The sequence below is a fragment of the Lissotriton helveticus genome, chromosome 10 (genome assembly GCF_964261635.1).
Source record: "Lissotriton helveticus chromosome 10, aLisHel1.1, whole genome shotgun sequence".
NCBI classification, from domain to species: Eukaryota; Metazoa; Chordata; class Amphibia; order Caudata; family Salamandridae; genus Lissotriton; species Lissotriton helveticus.
This window is the reverse complement of record NC_136071.1, coordinates 474,353,073-474,371,792: the sequence shown is the minus strand read 5'-3', so window position 1 is coordinate 474,371,792 and position 18,720 is coordinate 474,353,073. Positions and strand designations below refer to the sequence as shown.

At 43.4% G+C, this 18,720-nt stretch overlaps 1 long non-coding RNA gene across 1 annotated transcript in view; it reads left to right on the top strand.

The window, feature by feature from the left end:
- LOC144785340 (uncharacterized) overlaps window positions 1-18,720 on the top strand; it is a 4,610,862-nt gene that overhangs the window by 3,731,582 nt on the left and 860,560 nt on the right. Inside the window, exon 12 of the long non-coding RNA XR_013601832.1 lies at window positions 3,836-3,897. This is a non-coding gene — a long non-coding RNA (uncharacterized LOC144785340). The remainder of the gene's footprint in view (window positions 1-3,835; window positions 3,898-18,720) is intronic.

Below are 18,720 nucleotides of genomic sequence, written 5' to 3'. Positions count from 1 at the left end.
GCAGCAGTGTGAGGCGTGCAGCAGTGTGAGGCGTGCAGCAGTGTGTGGCGTGCAGCAGTGTGTGGCGTGCAGCAGTGTGTGGCGTGCAGCAGTGTGAGGCGTGCAGCAGTGTGAGGCATGCAGCAGTGTGTGGCGTGCAGCACTGTGAGGCGTGCAGCAGTGTGTGGCGTGCAGCAGTGTATGGCATGCAGCAGTGTGTGGCGTGCAACAGTGTGTGGCGTGCAGCATGCAGCAGTGAGTGGTGTGCAGCGTGCAGTAGTGTGTGGCGTGCAGCAGTGTGTGGCATGCAGTATTGTGCGGCGCGCAGCAGGCTGCACTCACTTTGCAGTCACTCTCACTCTGCACTCACTCTGCAGTCACACTCACTCTGCACTCACTCTCACTCTGCACTCACTCTCACTCTGCACTCACTCTGCACTCACTCTCACTCTGCACTCACTCTGCAGTCACACTCACTCTGCACTCACTCTCACTCTGCACTCACTCTGCACTCACACTGGACCCACTCTGCACTCTGCGCTCACTCTGCACTCACTCTGCAGTCACACTCACTCTGCACTCACTCTCACTCTGCACTAACTCTCACTCTACACTCACTCTCACTCTGCACTCACTCTGCACTTACTCTCACTCTGCACTCACTCTGAACTCACTCTGCACTCCCTCTGCACTCCCTCTGCACTCACTCTGCACTCACTCTCACTCTGCACTCACTCTCACTCTGCACTGACTCTCACTCTGCTCTAACTCGGCACTCACTCTACACTCACTCTGACTCTGCACTCACTCTGCACTCCGCACTCACTCTGCTCTCACTCTGCACTCACTCTGCACTTACTCTCACGCTGCACTCACTCTGCACTCACTCTCACTTTGCACTCACTCTGCACTCACTCTCACTCTGCACTCACTGCATTCACTCTGCACTCACACTCACTCTGCACTCACTCTGCACTCACTCTGCACTCACTCTGCACTCACTCTCACTCTGCACTCACTCTCACTCTGCACTCACTCGCACTCACTCTCACTCTGCACTCACTCTGCACTCACTCTCACTCTGCACTCACTCTGTACTCACACTCACTCTGCACTCACTCTGCACTCACTCTCACTCTGCACTCACTCTCACTCTGCACTCACTCTGCACTCTGCACTCACTCTGCACTCACTCTCACTCTGCACTCACTCTCACTCTACACTCACTCTGCACTCACTCTGCACTCATTCTGCACTCACTCTGCATACACTCTGCACTCACACTTTGCACTCACACTCTGCACTCACACTCTGCACTCACTCTACACTCACTCTTCTCTCACTCTCACTCACTCTGCACTCACTCTGCACTCACTCTGCATTCACACTCACTCTGCACTCACCCTCACTCTGCACTCACTCTGCACTCATTCTCACTCTGCACTCACTCTCACTCTGCACTCACTCTGCACTCACTCTCACTCTGCACTCACTCTGCAGTCACACTGCAGTCACACTCACTCTGCACTCACTCTCACTCTGCACTCACTCTGCGCTGACTCTCACTCTGCACTCACTCTGCACTCACTCTGCACTCACTCTACACTCAATCTGCACTCACGCTGCACTCTGCACTCAGACTCTGCACTCACTCTCACTCTGCACTCACACTCTGCGCTCACTCTGCACTCACTCTCACGCTGCACTCACTCTCTGCACTCACACTGCACTTACAACCAGGAGGTAGGGAGTCCAAGCCCCTGCTTGCATCACAGCCTTAACTCGTCCCTAAGCCCTGAAACATGCCCAGCGTCATGTCACCGCACTGACATCCCCACACGCACCCATCTCCCTCCCTCACCAGCACTTGTTTATTATTTTAATCAACGCACCCCCGGACCCCTCCCAACCAACACTGCTCCGAAAGCTAGCACACTCCCACTTCCTGAGGCCCCTCGCCCTGCAGAACTTTAGTACCTTTAAAAAAACAGTCTGGATAGCATATTCCCCCCTCTCGCAGCCCCCTCCCCAAACACATCATGGCGCCCGAAAAGCACTGTTAGGAACAGCATGTAGAGACGGCCTGCCGGAGAGCAGGTTCCCCGAGCTGTGCCAGGTTTGCTCTGCCAGGGAAGGCTGATGTTTTACTCGACACGAGCATCACTCGCGGTACGACGTTAGAAGTTTCCACTTAAACACAGATGCCGAAAAGGGAAATGCAGACTCATACCACGTTGTTTCGAACATTTAATAACAAGCGATCGCTTTCGCGATTCTCTTGTTAAAAAAAAAACTTGTGAGTGGCGCTCGCCACTGCGAGCATATGTCTTGAATTACCACGGCCGTCACTGCCGCGATAATTCAAGATATATGGCCTTGAGTGCGCGTAACAGACAGCAATAGGCCATGGGCGGAGCTACGCGTCCGCCCATGGCCTATTGCGTGTTCTGTTTTAAAACTAAACACACGCAAAGGCCAATGAGAATGGACCTTGGGAATCCACAAGCACGAGCGTTGTGGAATCCAAGGTCCATTTTCAAAAGCCCTGAGAAAAGGACTCTGGGCTACGCCCACACTGCTTACGCAGTGTAGGCTAGGCCCGAGACCTAAAAACGTTCTTTCCTTTGATCCCCCATTAAGCATTCTTTTCCCTTTCACATTATGAAAAATCATTTACTCTTACAATTTGCAAAAGGGGTGGAGGGTATGTGTTCTTCTAGAGTGGGATACACAATGAATATCTCTTGTGAATACCCCAAAGATTCAACTGTGCAGGTGTTGCCAGGACCTTGTTTGACCAACACTTCCTCATTCATAAGACTCTCTCTTCCCTGCCTCCTCTTCTGATGGGGTTCACTCATGCAGAAACATTCATTAGGTACATGTACAATTTAACATTAGCAATTCCATTCATAAAAAAATCTATAAATCTGGATTGTGGTAGTCAAAATATAGAATTTAATAATGCAAATCGAAACGTTTGGCACCTGAAGCCCAACTTGGTACACACATTACAAACTGAACTGCCCCACAGTCCTTTTCAGAACCCTCCAGTGCTTTGAAAGTATGTGATTCCCCCAGCATAATGTGACTCATTATGGATAGTTTAAATGGGATGTGCCTTGCTGGAATCCCAATGCTATAATTTTATGAGATTATTATTGGTTTTATATTTTTTATATGACATGCCTATAAATAGATATTTCCTTCCATTTGTTGAATCCCATCACGTCTCTTTGAAATTGTTGTGTTTGTCAGGCTAAAAAAATCTAGATTTAGTTAGCCATGTTACCAAATATCTTCTCAGTGCTGACTATTGTACAATTACCTGTTTTGGGTGTATTTGATGAGTTACCACTTTATGAATTTCCTCCTGACTCGAGAAATTGAAAGATTTTCAGCCATTGAACCAAAACTCTGTATCATACAGAATCAGTTTTTATTGTGGTCTTCTTCAGGAGGCCTTATGACGAGCGCCCCTGTGCAGAAAGTATCAACTCCACACCTCTGGGGACTGCGGGTTGAAGTCTGAGAATCATCTGAGGAATTATTAGGTGGATTTGTAACTTCAGGTCCAATTTCCCCAGTAATTCCTCATTCTCCCTCACAGTTTTTTTCAGCTTTCAACTAGTGGAATCTTTAGAGAAAAAAATGGCTTGTTTGTGTTGATGCTGCAGATCTTATACTTTTCGGTGGAAGGCAAAACATGGCTACTGCCCCATCAGGAATCATGGGCTAGTCAAAATATGTACCCATATATGTAGATTTTTTTAGTCTAATGTATTTCTGTTGATAATCATTGCTGAAGTATGGGTGATATTGAAAATAGTAATGCAAATCTTCTGATGACTTGCAGGCATTCACCACCTTTAAAAACAATTGATGGATGTTGGAGTCAATGCAGTGCTCACATTAGAGGTAAACACATGTTTTTACAAATATCCATATATAGCAGCCTTTTTTGATTATGTTATGAAAGAAAATTGATCATTTCAAGCTTGTGTGAGTTAGATTAAGACTTTTGTAACTTTGATGTATTGTTTACTTACAATTTATTATCGATAGTATCTACCAAGATTAATTTAATGTGTTTCTGTTAGAAATGGGGGTCTCTCGTTGGCAGTGATGTCCACCCTGTCCAAGTAGGGACCCTTATTTTAGTCAGGATAAGAGAGTTACACACACAAAATAACCCCTGCTCACCCTCTTGCTAGACTGGCATGAGCAGTCAGGCTTATCTCAGATGCAAAGTATTTGTACATAAAGCATTCAGTGACACAGTGAAAACACTAGAAATTGACACCACACCAGTTTAGAAAAACACCCAATCTTTATCTAGGCAAGAGCAAAATGACAAAAACCCAACACACATAAGCAGAGATATCACTTTTTAAAGGTTTATCAAGTTTAGTCCTTAAAGCTCTGTGGATGCGTTGATTTTATCACAAAGTACCTTGGATGTGGCAAGATCCAAGAAAAAAAAGCGGCAGAGGAGAAGCATCAGAAAACACAAACAATGCGTCGATTCCTGAGTCCCAGGGGAATGGAGGCATCAGTTCTGCTGCACGACAGGAGAAGTGTTGAGTCTATTCCATATTGCGATGGAAAGCGATGCGTCATATTCTGGACATACAGCCCCGGCTCATCACTGCAGGGTGACATCGCTGGAGACAGGTGTGATGCGTGGGAAATCCAGGCATGCCGAGTCGATGCAGTGACAGCTGAACAGGCGCTGTGTCGTTTCTCCCAGCGCAGACTAGTTATGCGTTGATTCCTTCAGTCGCACAGCAGGGCCTGCGTTGGAGCTGGGGTCTCGGACATCGGGTACACGGTGCTTAGGACTCGGGCTGTGGTGATCTCTTAGCTGCATGACAGGCGCTCCATCGATTCTTCTTCCACACCGCACCTAAGCGTTAGTTTTTCAACCGCAGGGCATTGTTGTGGCGGAAAAAGGCTGAAGGGCAATGCATGCATTTTCAGGACTTGATGCAGCAAAACTACCTCCAAGGGCCCGGAACTGGGATTGGCACCCCTAGGCATGTTAGAACTCCCAGCCTAGGAATTCAGGGGAGCTGCAGATGAAGCCTTTGATGGCCATGAGACTTCCAACAGGAGGCAAACACACACAATCCCTTGGAGAACATTGACAAGCAGGATAAGAAAATAAAGGCTAGTCCTTCCATGGCCCAAGACAGAAGCAGCAACCAGTGGGCTAGCACATTGCAGCAACACGCAGAGTGGCAGTTCCCCTCCTCCAGCTTCTCCAGCTCTTGTTCTTGGCAGAATTGTGGCTTGATCCAGACGTTTCCTGAAAATGTGGGGTTACAGGTCCAATACTTATACCCCTTTCTGCCTTTGAAGTAGGCATACTTCAAAGGATAGTCTATGTAGTACACAGATCCTGCCTTGCCCTGACCGGGATCCAGACATACTACAGGTGGATGGAGATAGCTTTGTTTGAGAACAGGCACAACCCTATTCATGTGTTAGTCACAACTCCTCCCCCCATTCTAGCTCAGGAAGTCCCATCAGTCTTGTGATGGGCAATCAGGATATGCAGGGCACAGCTCATCTCCCTTTATGTGACTGTCTAAAGTAAATGCACAACCAGCCTAACTGTGAATCTAAACCAGACGTTGATTCTACAGGCAGGCGGAGGCACAGGATCGTAAAGCAAGAAGATGCCCATTTTCTAAAAGTGGCATTTTCAAACACACCCGTTTAAAAACCACCTTTACGAAAGATGTGTTTTTAAATCTGGAGTTCAGGGAACCCAAACTCCAAATCGCTATCTCTTCCCAATTGAAAGTTACACTTGTAAGGTGTTACAAGGCAGCTTCATTGATAACCTATGGGAGAGATAGTACTTTCAATACTGAAAAACGAATCAGCAGTATTTCATTATCAGGACATGTAAAGCACACCAGTCCATGTCCTACCTTTCTCATACATTGCACCCTACCCATGTGGCTACCTTGGGCCTACCTGAGGGGTGCCTTACATTTAAACAAAGGGAAGGTTTAGGCCTGGCAAGTGGGTGTCCTTGCCAGGTCACCATGACAGTTTAGAACTGCACCCACAGACACTGCAGTTACAGGCTTGAGACAGGTCCTAGGCACACACAGTGCACTTTACTAGGGACTTACTAGTACATCAAATATGCTAATCATGTATAACCAACCACAAATATGATTTACACAGGGAGCATGTGCACTTTAGCACTGATCAGCAGTGGTTTGGTGCCCAGAGTTAATAAAAAACAACAAAAACGAGGTCAGCATACAATCAAAAATGCAGGAGGCAGTAGCAAAAAGCCAGGGTGAACCACGCCAAGGATACCATGTCTAACTGTTTCAATAAAATGTTTGAGTAAAATATTGTTTAAAGAAATCATTTTAGTATACTTTTTTTCAGGAATAGTCTTAAAAAACCTTTTAGTGTCTTGGTGGAAATTGATTGCACTAGAAACTTTGGTGGCATCCTGTGTGTTTTCCAGCAATTTAGTAATTTCAGTACTATGGTGTTCATTCAGAAGTTACACTTACTAAAACTGAATCCTTAATATGTAGATTTTTTTAACTTGCTGATTTCAATATTGAGAATGAGTAATCAAATATGGAAAGGAAGTTGTAAATAAATATTTACAATGTTGTTACACAAATGTCATGCATTTTTACGTTCAGCAAGTCTAGACTTGATGTTTCTTGTTATAATGTTAGGAGGTTTCTTAATGACTATTCCATACGTCAATATGCTCGAGTCTGTTGACAGTGTTTTTTCTGGAATTCTAGAATGCCTGTTTTCTTTATCATGGTGTTTTCCGAGAATTCCACAGTATTAACCACAGAGTAGAGGGTTACATTTCACACATGTCAAGCTCCTTGCTTGTAGATTGTAAGAGAAAATGTGGCAAGTATAGATTTTTTGAATGTGGGGTTTGTTATCTTGTCATTCGGATGAATTTATCAGCATGTATTCTATGCCAAAGTAATAAAACATCCAGACAAAACGGATTTTTTAGTCCATTACTGGCTAGTAAATTTGAGCAAATGAATTGACACTCTAAATGAATCCTTATTATAGAGTTGAGCTACCTTTAATTCTGACCGTAGGAGGCAGCAGTAGATTGCCATTTTTGAAACGTTAACTTAGAAGATAATTTCTTTTTATTTTAAAAACCCAAAGAAGGGCTCCTTTTAAATCCCTGGTTCGAAACATATTATCATGTTTATGCAGTCACAGACGGAGATCACAACTCCTGGTAAAATAATCAACAATGTATTTGTAATATCTTTTATCCATAAGTTCCCAATTTATCTTTTATGTGGTTAGTATCTCGTTGATTTTATCCGACCGGAAGAGTTAGATATACATGTTTACACATGAGATTATTCTGAGATCAGATTCACATTCAGTTGTATTTGTAGCAAAGTGGGTTCTGCTCATTTAATGCCTCTGGATTTTTTCTCTTGTGACTACACGGGTTTTGGACTTTTACCGTGAGCAAGTCTCACAAACTGAGGCTTACTTACAATAAATTCTGTCGAAAGGGCCTGAGAATGCTTAACGCCAGTGCCCATTTTTGAGATAAAGTCAGCCGCTGCGTTGTTAGGATAAGACACTCTGAACTGGTTACAAATGAACAAGTGGGCACACATGTGCAGATGTTTGTGCTTCACATGTGAAACTGTCATCTTGCTCAGCTTGATATCTGTACACAGGTAGTCTGTCATAGAAGGGACTCTTCAAGGATTGGTGCGACCAATGGTAGGCCGTATAATGTGAGTGGGCATTCATAATGTAGATCAGTGGTGCTCACTTAAAGTCTATGGTGCTTAACTGAAAGTGTAGGTTCATCCCACTTGGGCCTACAGTTTTAGGGTAACATGCATCCAAATGTGGATTATTATTATCCAGAGTGTAGATTCACAGCCACTGTTGTTATAACTACACTCCTTATGACTCTTTATTTGTTGTCTTATTTCCCTGGCTCATCCACAATTAGATTCCATGCCTTCTTTTCTACCTTACTCAGCCAAATGAATTGCTCTGCTGGCAGCATGATTAATACATGCCTTGTCACACAAGAAAACCATTAACGATTGACCCAGTTCCTCGGATAGTAAAGTGTGCAGAGAAGATCTGAATGTGTTAATTTACTGTTCTCACTGCTCCTGGCCTAGACAATTCCAAGTTTACAGAAACAAATGAGAAAGAGCAGATGTCTTGAGCCAAACACAGGATGGGCTCCCCTTTGAAAATGTGGTGGAAAGGGGTCAGGCAACTTTCTCAGTTTGGGAAGGTCTTTTTTATATACCACTTGTTTAAATGTCCCAGAATGCTGTGCAGTAGCATTGGGGGCTGGGTTAGAGTGATGATGTGACAACTTCAGATTGGGCAGAGATGCCTGCCTTTTCCACTTCCATTGTAGATAGGGACTTTATTGCAAGAATGTTGATATATGACTTGTCTGCCCTTTTCTCAAATCTGAATGTGAGGCAGAAATATTGAACCTACTGAACAATATGGAGAATCTGCATGCAAAGGGGATTGAGAGGGCTGCAAGGGGGACTTCTTGGGTTGCTACTCTTGTTTGCTAAATGTGCTACAAGCATCTGTTGCTGGAAGAATTGACATGATGATATTGGGGTGGGAGGGAGCCTGCACGTTATATCAGAATAATTGGATGGGTGAGAATTGGCAAAATTTTGGTGGAGGTGAAAGTGATATTGGACTATGTAACACTTTTGAAGACACTTTTTGGACTAGTAAATTGGTGGTATGTCCTCAATTGTAGTCCAATGCAAAAATTGCAATACACAGACACTTAACCTAATTCCAGGATTTGTAGTTAACATTTACAAAATGTTCGCTTTTTGCATAACCCGAAGTTTCAAGTGACTAGAAACACGGATGTGCAGAAAACGTCTCGCTGAGAGAGATTTTCCAGTCCAATCAGTCTCCTGCCAGAATTTCAAGTCACTTTTCTGCACTAGGTACGCCCTGTCTTAAAACGTGATTCTGGCTTCTGGCTAAAAACATTGTAAGTACCTTTCGTGATCATCATTTTCTGTAACTTATATGAAATTTCAGGAGCAAAATACAAAAACTACGGAGTGGTTTATTCATTTCTTGATCCATTTACAACCTAGAATTTAAGAATGTCTTTGTGATTTTAATGACCGCTCTGGTTGAGAATGCAGATTCTTCTTGGCCCCATAGTTAAAGAGTATTGAAAAAAGAAAACAAATGCATACTTTGAAAAATATGGGCAGGATAGTGGCATCAAAGAACTGATGAACTGACATCTTGATTCTGGGAAATTTTATCTCGACATGTAGTTTAATTAAATGTACATGCTATATTATGTCTAAAAGATATTTGGCATGCTAATCTTTGAAGTTGATGAGCTGTGTGCAGGTTCAAATATGTATCCTCCGAGCTAAGCGCATATTTCTAATTCAAAAGATTGTGTCCTTCAAGGCCGGGTGTCTAGTTTATAAGTACTTGCAAAGTATTAGTTCGCCCTTTTTGATGTTCAGGCACCAATCCTATGGAACATGTATTCGGATTTTCTTAAAGAATTAAACAATTTCCTTCGGTTACAGAACGCAAAACAACCTCATTACAAGTTCAGACGCTCCTTTCTAGCAATCAACAATAAGTGTCATTAGATTCTATGGAGTTATGACTTAAACAGTTGATATTAGTGACTCTGATAGTTCTGATGTGCAGAAATTCTGCTACCAATGTACAAGCTACATAAATCCTTCAAAGCCTCCTGTGATACTGGCACAAATAGGTCTATGGCCCTTTGAACATCATTTATGTGGTGTGCACTTCTAAGGACAGCGGCTTTAAAGAATATTGCATAACGTAAGGTATATTGAACATCCATTAGTCTAGTTCATGGATGTATTCTTCAAACTTTGACAGAGCCTGTTTTGGCTGTCTACACTTCCCATTCTCTGTACTGATAGGACAAGCAGAAATGTTGTAAGGAGTTTGTAAAGATTCAATAGCAACCCTGTTTTTCGGACCGAGCAATGCAAATATTTTGGAAATGGTGGATAGACACCTCAAAACTTTCCATACTACCAACCTCATGAAAAATTGTTTGGGCACTGTGAAAAATTGGGTTGATGGTTGACTGGGGTGTGACACCTGGTCAAACAGCAACCACAATCCTTGCCAAGGTGAAGCACAAGCCAACCCTAAATTAACCTGTGCTCAACCCCCTGCTAGCTTTGTACAAAGCCATCAGGCTTAAATTAGAGGCTATGTGCAAAGTATTTGTGCAACACTTCAAATAGTAACACAGTGAAAACACAGTTAAAACACACCACAAAAGGATCACACACCAGAATAGAAAAGAGAGTCGTTTTAAAATAAATAAAACAAGACAAAAATGACAACAATCCAATCAGTAGAACTGGAGATATTACATTTTAAGGATTTCAGTGAAAATAGCACCAAAAAGAATAACACTCCAACTGTGGACATCTGGTCGCAATGGACCTGTACAAAGTCACAAGTTCATGCCAACCACGTTGGAGTGTGAGCAGGCTAGACGGGCTCCTAAAACCTGCTGACCAGACTACCTTTTATCCTGGTTTGTGGAGCATTGCAAGGATCTACAAAGATGCATTGTGCAGTCAAAGCAATGCGTCGGCTCAGAGATGCCACGGTGGGAGTGACTGCGGTGTCGCCAAGGATCCAATCAAAGAGGGCTTGCAAACTGTAGTACAGTGTCAAGGATGCATTACTCAGTCACTTTAGCACTAGCTGGAGGTGGTAAAGTGCCCGAAGTTCTAAGGCCAGCAATACAAGATCAGTAAAAATAAGGGGAGGAAGGCAAAAGGTTTTGGGGGGACCCCACCATAAGGCTGACAGGTCTAATACTCACTCTTTTACATTGTCTGAAAGACTGCAATGTCATAGCCAGCATTTATTTCAGATTGACCGTCAACCATCACTAAGGCCAGATCATGAATGTATTACAACAATTTTATGTACTGAGGCAGAAAATGGTTACATTTAGCATTTCTTTTAACAGTGTATTCTTACAATAAACTATTGTTTTGCATTAATTAAGTGTTGACACTGCAATTCTTTGACAGATAGTAAAAACCCATAATGAAATAGTAATAGGGACTGCATGAATTCCTAATGGACAACTGTCATTTTATGAGCATGTGCTTGCTGCATAATTCTTCACTGGTGTTGTGCTACTAAACATTACATCTGTGTGCAACTCTTACATTGGATGTACCATTAACCAGTATTGGAGTGCATCGCAGTCTCTTGGGTGAGTATTGAGATAATTTTCTGGTTTGCACAATGCTCCTGTGTAGGAGTGCTTGTAAACAGTGTTGAAATATTTCAAACTTTGTTTGAAGAGTGCCACTATTCCTTCTAGAGGTGTGTGAATACCCAACTTGAGATTGAAATGCCTTAAAACACTGCTGGTGTGCATCAGTCTACCTGATGGGAGTTCCACAAAAATAGTTGGGGCAATTATATTTTTTCTTTTCAAATGCCACAAACTCTCTCCACAGTTGCCATGTGGTGGGCACGTTGCCAGGCCTTTTGAGTGACCTGTAGCATGGGGGGCACGGCTGGAGGGAATGACCCCCATAAAAGATGCAGAGTCCCAGGCCAGCGCATAGCAGGCTTTCTGTGTGGACCCATTGTGGCGGATCCGGGGAACCAGGAAGCAGATATGCAAGTTGTGAGAGATGAAGGGCTAGAGCATAGTGCTATACACACGGGAGGCCCAGGCCCCCACATGAGCTCCTTGACATAAGCTTGGCTGCAGCCCAACTGAGCCGTAAAGAGCCCCACACAAGGAACCGGATCTTGGAATCTATAAGGTGTAAAGTGGCCAGAGCCACGGTCACTGGGTGCATGCCCAGCGTGTAAGAGAAGCGCTGCATTGTGACTATCTGTACCAGCTGAATCCTGTCCCACATTGAGAACTCAACGAGGGACCATTACTCGAGGGTCTTGTTGCATCTGGTTACCAGGGTGTCTAAGGTGTCCAGTACCATCCTGTCCAGACCTCTATTGACCAATATCCCCAGATATTTGAGGTGGGAGGTCTTCCAGCGAAAAGGAAATCCATGAATAGCCACTTTCGTGGTGTCAGTTTAGAGTGGCAGTGCCTTGCTCTTGTTGCAGTTTTCTTTATAACCATACAGGGCTGTGAAGCCATCAGTGGTGTCTAGTAGGGCTGGTAAAGAAAGGCATAGGTCTGTAAGGGTGAGCAGGTTATTGTCTGTGTATAGGAAGACTTTGGATAGCCTAACAATTTGGGAGATGCCTGCAATGTGGAATGAGTGGTGTAAAGATCAGAAAGGAAATGCCCACCGTTGACCTGGGCTATCAGGCAGTCATACAGTAGCTGCACTTTGGATATAAATTGATCCCCCAGGTCGAACCTTCTTATGGTTGCGAAGAGGTACCCCCATTCATTTCGGTAAAATGCTTTTCAGCATCTAGGGAGTGGCCCACCGTGTCTTCCAGCATGTTTTTGGACACTCACAAGGTATGGGCGAGGGAGCTGAGATGATTCCTACACGTGCAGCCTGGAAAGTGGCCTACCTGCAAGTGGTGTATCAAAGAGGGGATGTCCTTGCTGAGGCATGCCGCTAAGATACTGGCAAGGTGGGCCTGTAGCAGTAGCAAAGTCAAGGGTCTCTCCGTGTTTTGGGAAGGACCATGATCACAGCCTTGTTGGAGTTGGGCTAGGGCGGTTTGGCGGGGAGGATGAAAACGGTGCACAGACATAATATCGACTCCAAAATATCGTTTGGACAGAATATCGAGTTTTAAATATCGTTTGGACAAAATATCGACAGGACAGAATATCGACAGCCAAAATATCGTTTTTAAGGTAAGTGAAGTAATATCGACTGTAAATAATATAGAAAGTGAAAATATCGTTTTTTAAATAATATTTAATTATTTATAGTGTTTTTATGTTATAATATGTGTGAAAAGTGTCATTTTATGTTATAATTATTTTTAATTAATGATTTTTTTTTAATTATTGTGTAATTTTATTCTGTAGCGGGTTGTGGGTTTATAGGGGATTAGGGTGGGAAGTAATTTAATTATAATTAATTAAATATGTAAATTTCTTAATTGGTAGTAATAATTAATTAATTGGTAATTAAATAATATTTGTTAATTATTTAAAATGTAATTGGTAATTAATTTAATTTAATTGATTAATTGCTAATTATGTAAATTAAAATAATTTATTTCCTGTAGCGGGTTGTGGGTTTATAGGGGAATAGGGTGGGAAGTAATTTAATTATAATTAATTAAATATGTAAATGTATTAATTGGTAGTAATATTTAATTAATTGGTAATTAAATAATATTTGTTAATTATTTAAAATTTAATTGGTAATTCATTTAATTTAATTGATCAATTGCTAATTGTGTAAATTTAAATAATGTATTTCCTGTAGCGGGTTGTGGGTTTATAGGGGTATAGGGTGGGAAGTAATTTAATTATAATTAATTAAATATGTAAATTTAATAATTGGTAGTAATATTTAATTAATTGTTAATTAAAAAATATTTGTTAATTAATTAAAATGTAATTGGTAATTAATTTAATTTAATTGATTAATTGCTAATTATGTTAAATTAAAGGGGTATTTTTAGGGTTCAGGGTCAGTTTTTGGTTTTTGGGTAAAGGGGTATTCTTAGGGTTCAGGGTCAGTTTTTAGTTTTTGGGTAAAGGGGTATTTTTTGGGTTCAGGGTCCGTTTTTAGTTTTTGGGTAAAGGGGTATTTTTAGGGTTCAGGGTCAGTTTTTAGTTTTTGGGTAAAGGGGTATTTTTTGGGTTCAGGGTCAGTTTTTAGTTTTTGGGTAAAGGGGTATTTTTAGGGTTCAGGGTCAGTTTTTAGTTTTTGGGTAAAGGGGTATTTTTAGGGTTCAGGGTCAGTTTTTAGTTTTTGGGTAAAGGGGTATTTTTAGGGTTCAGGGTCAGTTTTTAGTTTTTGGGTAAAGGGGTATTTTTAGGGTTCAGGGTCAGTTTTGGGTTTTTGGGTAAAGGTTTTTTTTTAGGGTTCAGGGTCAGTTTTGGGTTTTTGGGGTACAGGGGTACAGTGTAAAAATAAAGTAAAATTAAATTTACATTAATTTAATTTAATGAAATGAAATTAAATTAAATTATATTAAATTCATTTTAAATAATTTAAATTATAAAAATTATTATATACTTACCAATACTTACGTTGTAATGATAGTGCGTTGTAAAAGTTGCGTTGTAACGTCATATATCCACTGTTGCACTCTTTGGAGCGGAAATAGTAATTTTAACCCCTACGCTATCCAATGCTTTCCCTACTGTTGCACCCACTGGAGTGGGAATAGTAATTTTTACTCTTTTGTATTTGTACGTTAATAATATTGGCTATTATTTAATTAAATGTTGTTACTATATATATATATGTTTGAAGAAATATGATTAAAAAAATATTATTTTTTTACTTTCATTAATTATTTAATTATTAAAAGTTATTTTAAGTATTGTTAAGTATATTTTAGTAATTAATTTTTTATATTAATGTAATTAAACATTGTTTTTATTAAAGTCGATATTTTTTACAACTATATTTTTGTAAACGATATTTTTAACTCGATATTTTTGTACTTACCTGTTTGTAGATAGAAACTCGATATTTTGTCTCTCGATATTTTCTCAACGATATTTTTGTTGGTCGATATTCTGTCCCTCGATATTATTTCAGTGATCCGATGAAAACACAGGGACTTTTGCTGGGGTTAAGGTAGGTTTTATTGGTCTTAAGGTTCTTTTGTTGCTTATTTTCGGTCTGTAGTATGGCAACGTCGTGTCGGACTCTTTCTCTGGGGATAGGTGACCTCGGGGAAAGCTTTCTCTTTTGGTCCACTCCAGCGTGACATCGTCGCCAGTTGTGGAGGAGCTGAACAACAACAAAAAATGAAGACTTGTTTCAGTCGGGTGTCCCAATCACTTAATCAGTGAGGGTAGGGAGTGAGGAATACAAGGTGGAGTTTCCTGATTACTACGTGACGGGTGCTCAGGATAAGGTTGCGGGGATTAGACGGAGCAAGGCAATTATATTTTACCAAAGCCCTTCCTTCCCGCCCAACCCGAGATACGACTCCGTACCTGTGAGAGCCACGCTTCTCCTAAAGCGTGGCTGGGCGAGTCGCCATGTCATTGGCCTCCTGGCTTCTGCACGTCGCGGTGTCGGCCTCCCATCGGGCTTCTCTCGGTTGTCTCCTCGTCTCTCTCCTTTCCGCTTCTCCCCTCCATCGCTGTCACTTCTCATCCGGTGATATAACACACCGTGCTCTCTCCGTCTCCTGGATTTGAGGTTCCTGGTTTGCCTGCGTCACCAGAGGATGCGGGGCTAGGGGATAACTCAGCCCAGTTAAAGAAACACGAGCCCGTTTCTTCTTCCTCGTAACCGAAGTGCGGGTCTGTGATCTGCCAGGCTTCCGGTTGCTGGGAAGAGAGAGGGGAGAGAGGGTTGTTCATGTGCTTCTCGACACCAGGTATGCCTGTCTCTTCATCTGTTCGACTGTCCTCGTCACAGGCAGTTGACCTCAAATCTGGGGAACTGGGTTCTTGTCTTGGCAATAACGCTGAGCATCATGTGATTCTGGGCAATTCACTTAATCTCCCCGAGCCTAACAAAATGAATGTGTCCTCATGTAACGCAACTGGTGCGATGTAAAGTGCTCTGATACCCTGTACCGGGTCAAGTTTGCGCTATATGAAAATAAAAGAGGCCTTCTGTTCTGCCTCCTGGAAGGCGGCATGCATGGAGTCGTTCACCTCCGCCCTAATCACCTATAAAACTCAGCAGGGAAACCATCTTACCCTGTGCCATTGAGATAGGGCATTTTGGAGATGGCCAATGCAATTTCGCTTTGCTGATCTCCCCATCCAGTTGTTCCATGCCCTTGTATTACAGACGTCTGATGTCCACCCCCTCCAAAAAGGACACCACCCATTTTGCACTGGCTGAGGGCTCCGGGGTGTATAATGTCTTATAGAATGTTGCAGATTTGTTGACGATGTCCTGTGGGTGGGAAAGAATCCCTCCCCTCTCTGAGCATATGGCGGGGATAGCCATAGCAGCCTCCCATTGCCATAGTTGGTACACCATCAGGTACCCCGCATCCTTCCCTTGTTTGTAGTGGCATCCCTTTGGGTGCTGCAAGGCATAATCCACTTCTGAGGTGTAGAGGCCGTTGAGAGCCATTAAGGTCTGCTCTAAGCGACCACGGTTGGGAAGTGTGGGGTGGGAGGAGTAGAGGCGGATGAGGGATGCTATTTGACCTTCCAGCTTGGTCTGGCAAAGAGTCGCTTGCTTGTTTGCAACTGCAACATCTCTCTTGAGTTGGCCTCTAATTGTTGCCTTCGCTGCTGCCCACTGGACTCTATGTGAGTCCACTGAGCCTTTGTTGTCTGACACATAATTTGAGACGTGGGTATCCAGTTGGGACTTGCCCTTCGGGGTGCGATACCGCTGCACATTCAGGTGCCAAGGTTTGCGGCCTGGGGAGGCCAAGCCCATGTTGAGGGACAATAGGACAGTGGAATGGGACAGTGCAGCTTCCAGGATCTGGGATTTTCTGACCAGGTCTACTGAACCCTGGGAGATGAGTAGTAGTCTAATCTGGACTGTGTGCTGTAAACCTGCGAGAGGAAGGTGTATTCTTTTTCCGACAGGTGGCTGACACACCAGTGTGCCACCAAGCTTTTGTCCGAGACAACATCACCTAGCAGAGAAATGTCTGCATTTTTGCCTTCATCAAGACGGCCAATCCTGTTGAGCACTGCATCTGGGGTGAGATTTCGGCCCCCCATGGGGTACTGTGATGCCCCGATCTCCACCAGGAGTCAGTTTAGTTGGAGAAAGGAGTGTTTCGCCACTGTTGGAGCATATACCGACCCCACAGAGAGGGACCTGTCTCCCACCTACAGCCTTACAGTCCTCTTGAGGCGTGAGCCGGGAGAGACCAATTCGGAAGACCAGAAGCTATAAATTTTAACTCTCGTTGTTTTTAAATTGTTTTATCATCTTGCATAAAATTGCACTTACTTGAAGCTGCACCTTAGAGGGGGTTCTACAGTCCCGGGGTCCACTCCGAGTCGCTGCACCGCCATCTTGGGTGGAGTTGGTTGAGCGGGCTAGTCATCACTGGCCGGGGGATAAAGGTGGGGAGGTCATGAGCGGGCTTTCTACAGCCTTACAGTCCTCCTGAGGCGTGAGCCGTGAGAGACCAATTGGGAAGACCAGAAGCTATAAATTTTAACTCTCGCTCTTTTTAAATTGTTTTATCATCTTGCCTAAAATTGCACATACTTGAAGCTGTACCTTAGAGTTGGTTCTACAGTCCCGGGGTCCGCGCCGAGTCGCGGCACCGCCATCTTGGGTGGAGTTGGCTGAGCGGGCTGGTCGTCACTTTACCAGGGGGATAAAGGTGGGGAGGTCACAAGCGGGCTTCCTACAGCCTTACAGTCCTCCTGAGGCGTGAGCCGGGAGAGACCAATTCGGAAGACCAGAAGCTATAAATTTTAACTCTCGCTGTTTTTAAATTGTTTTATCATCTTGCCTAAAATTGCACTTACTTGAAGCTGCACCTTAGAGGGGGTTCTACAGTCCCGGGGTCCGCTCCGAGTCACGGCACCGCCATCTTGGCTGGAGTTGGGTGAGCGGGCTAGTCGTCACTGGCCGGGGGGATAAAGGCGGGGATGGTACGAACGCGCAGCGGACGCACGCAGCGGGAGCGTCGCGGGCACGCTGCGTGCCTAAGGCAAGCCCGTCTGAGCCCGTCCGCGCCGGATCCGCGCCTAGTGTCATAACCCCTTGTCTTTTTTTAACAACAGCACAGAGCTTGATAACATACTCACGAGAGGAATTGCTCATGCTGAAGCAAAGGTCGAAAATTATCTGCCATGCAGCTCTTGATTTAAGGAAAAAGCCTAAGACTTGTGAAAAATGTAAAATACATTTTAGCTATGAGACACGGAGGAATCTAAGCTCTCACGTTAAAAAGACCAAGATGGCTATTGATACTGACACCGGGGTCCAACCAGTATTAATTAACGCACGTTCACTAGTGAAGCACGGTGTAGTGCTTGCTGAGTTGATAGAGAGTCAACAGATAGATATCGCCTTTATAACTGAGACTTGGGCAGATGCAGCATCAGACCCGGATCTGCTGTTAGGGCTTCCTACTCACTACAGCATGATTAGAGCTGATAGAAAGAACAAGCGGGGAGGGGGGCTTGCAATCATCGCCAGAGAGGGTTTGAGAATAACGGGAGGTGTGAGCAATGGTTCACATGATTGTGAAAAATCAACAATAATTACACATTTAAAGGGCTTCTCTTATATCGCCCTCCAAAAGCGCGAGCTCCGTTAATGGAAAATATTAGTCCTTTTCTGGAAGATAGTATAAACAGTTCAGATTACACAGTTTTAGGAGATTTTAACTATCACCTGGAAAGGGGAGATGCCAACAACATTACAGCATTTATTGATGGCCAGTTTTTCCCTGAGGCAGATTGTTAAACAAGGGACACATAATGCAGGTCATACACTGGATGGAATCTTCACTTCCAATAATAGGATAGAAGTGTCGGAAGTTATCCCGGTGACTTGGTCAGATCATCAAGCCATTACATTTATAATACGGGATACCCGGCAACAACAACAACAA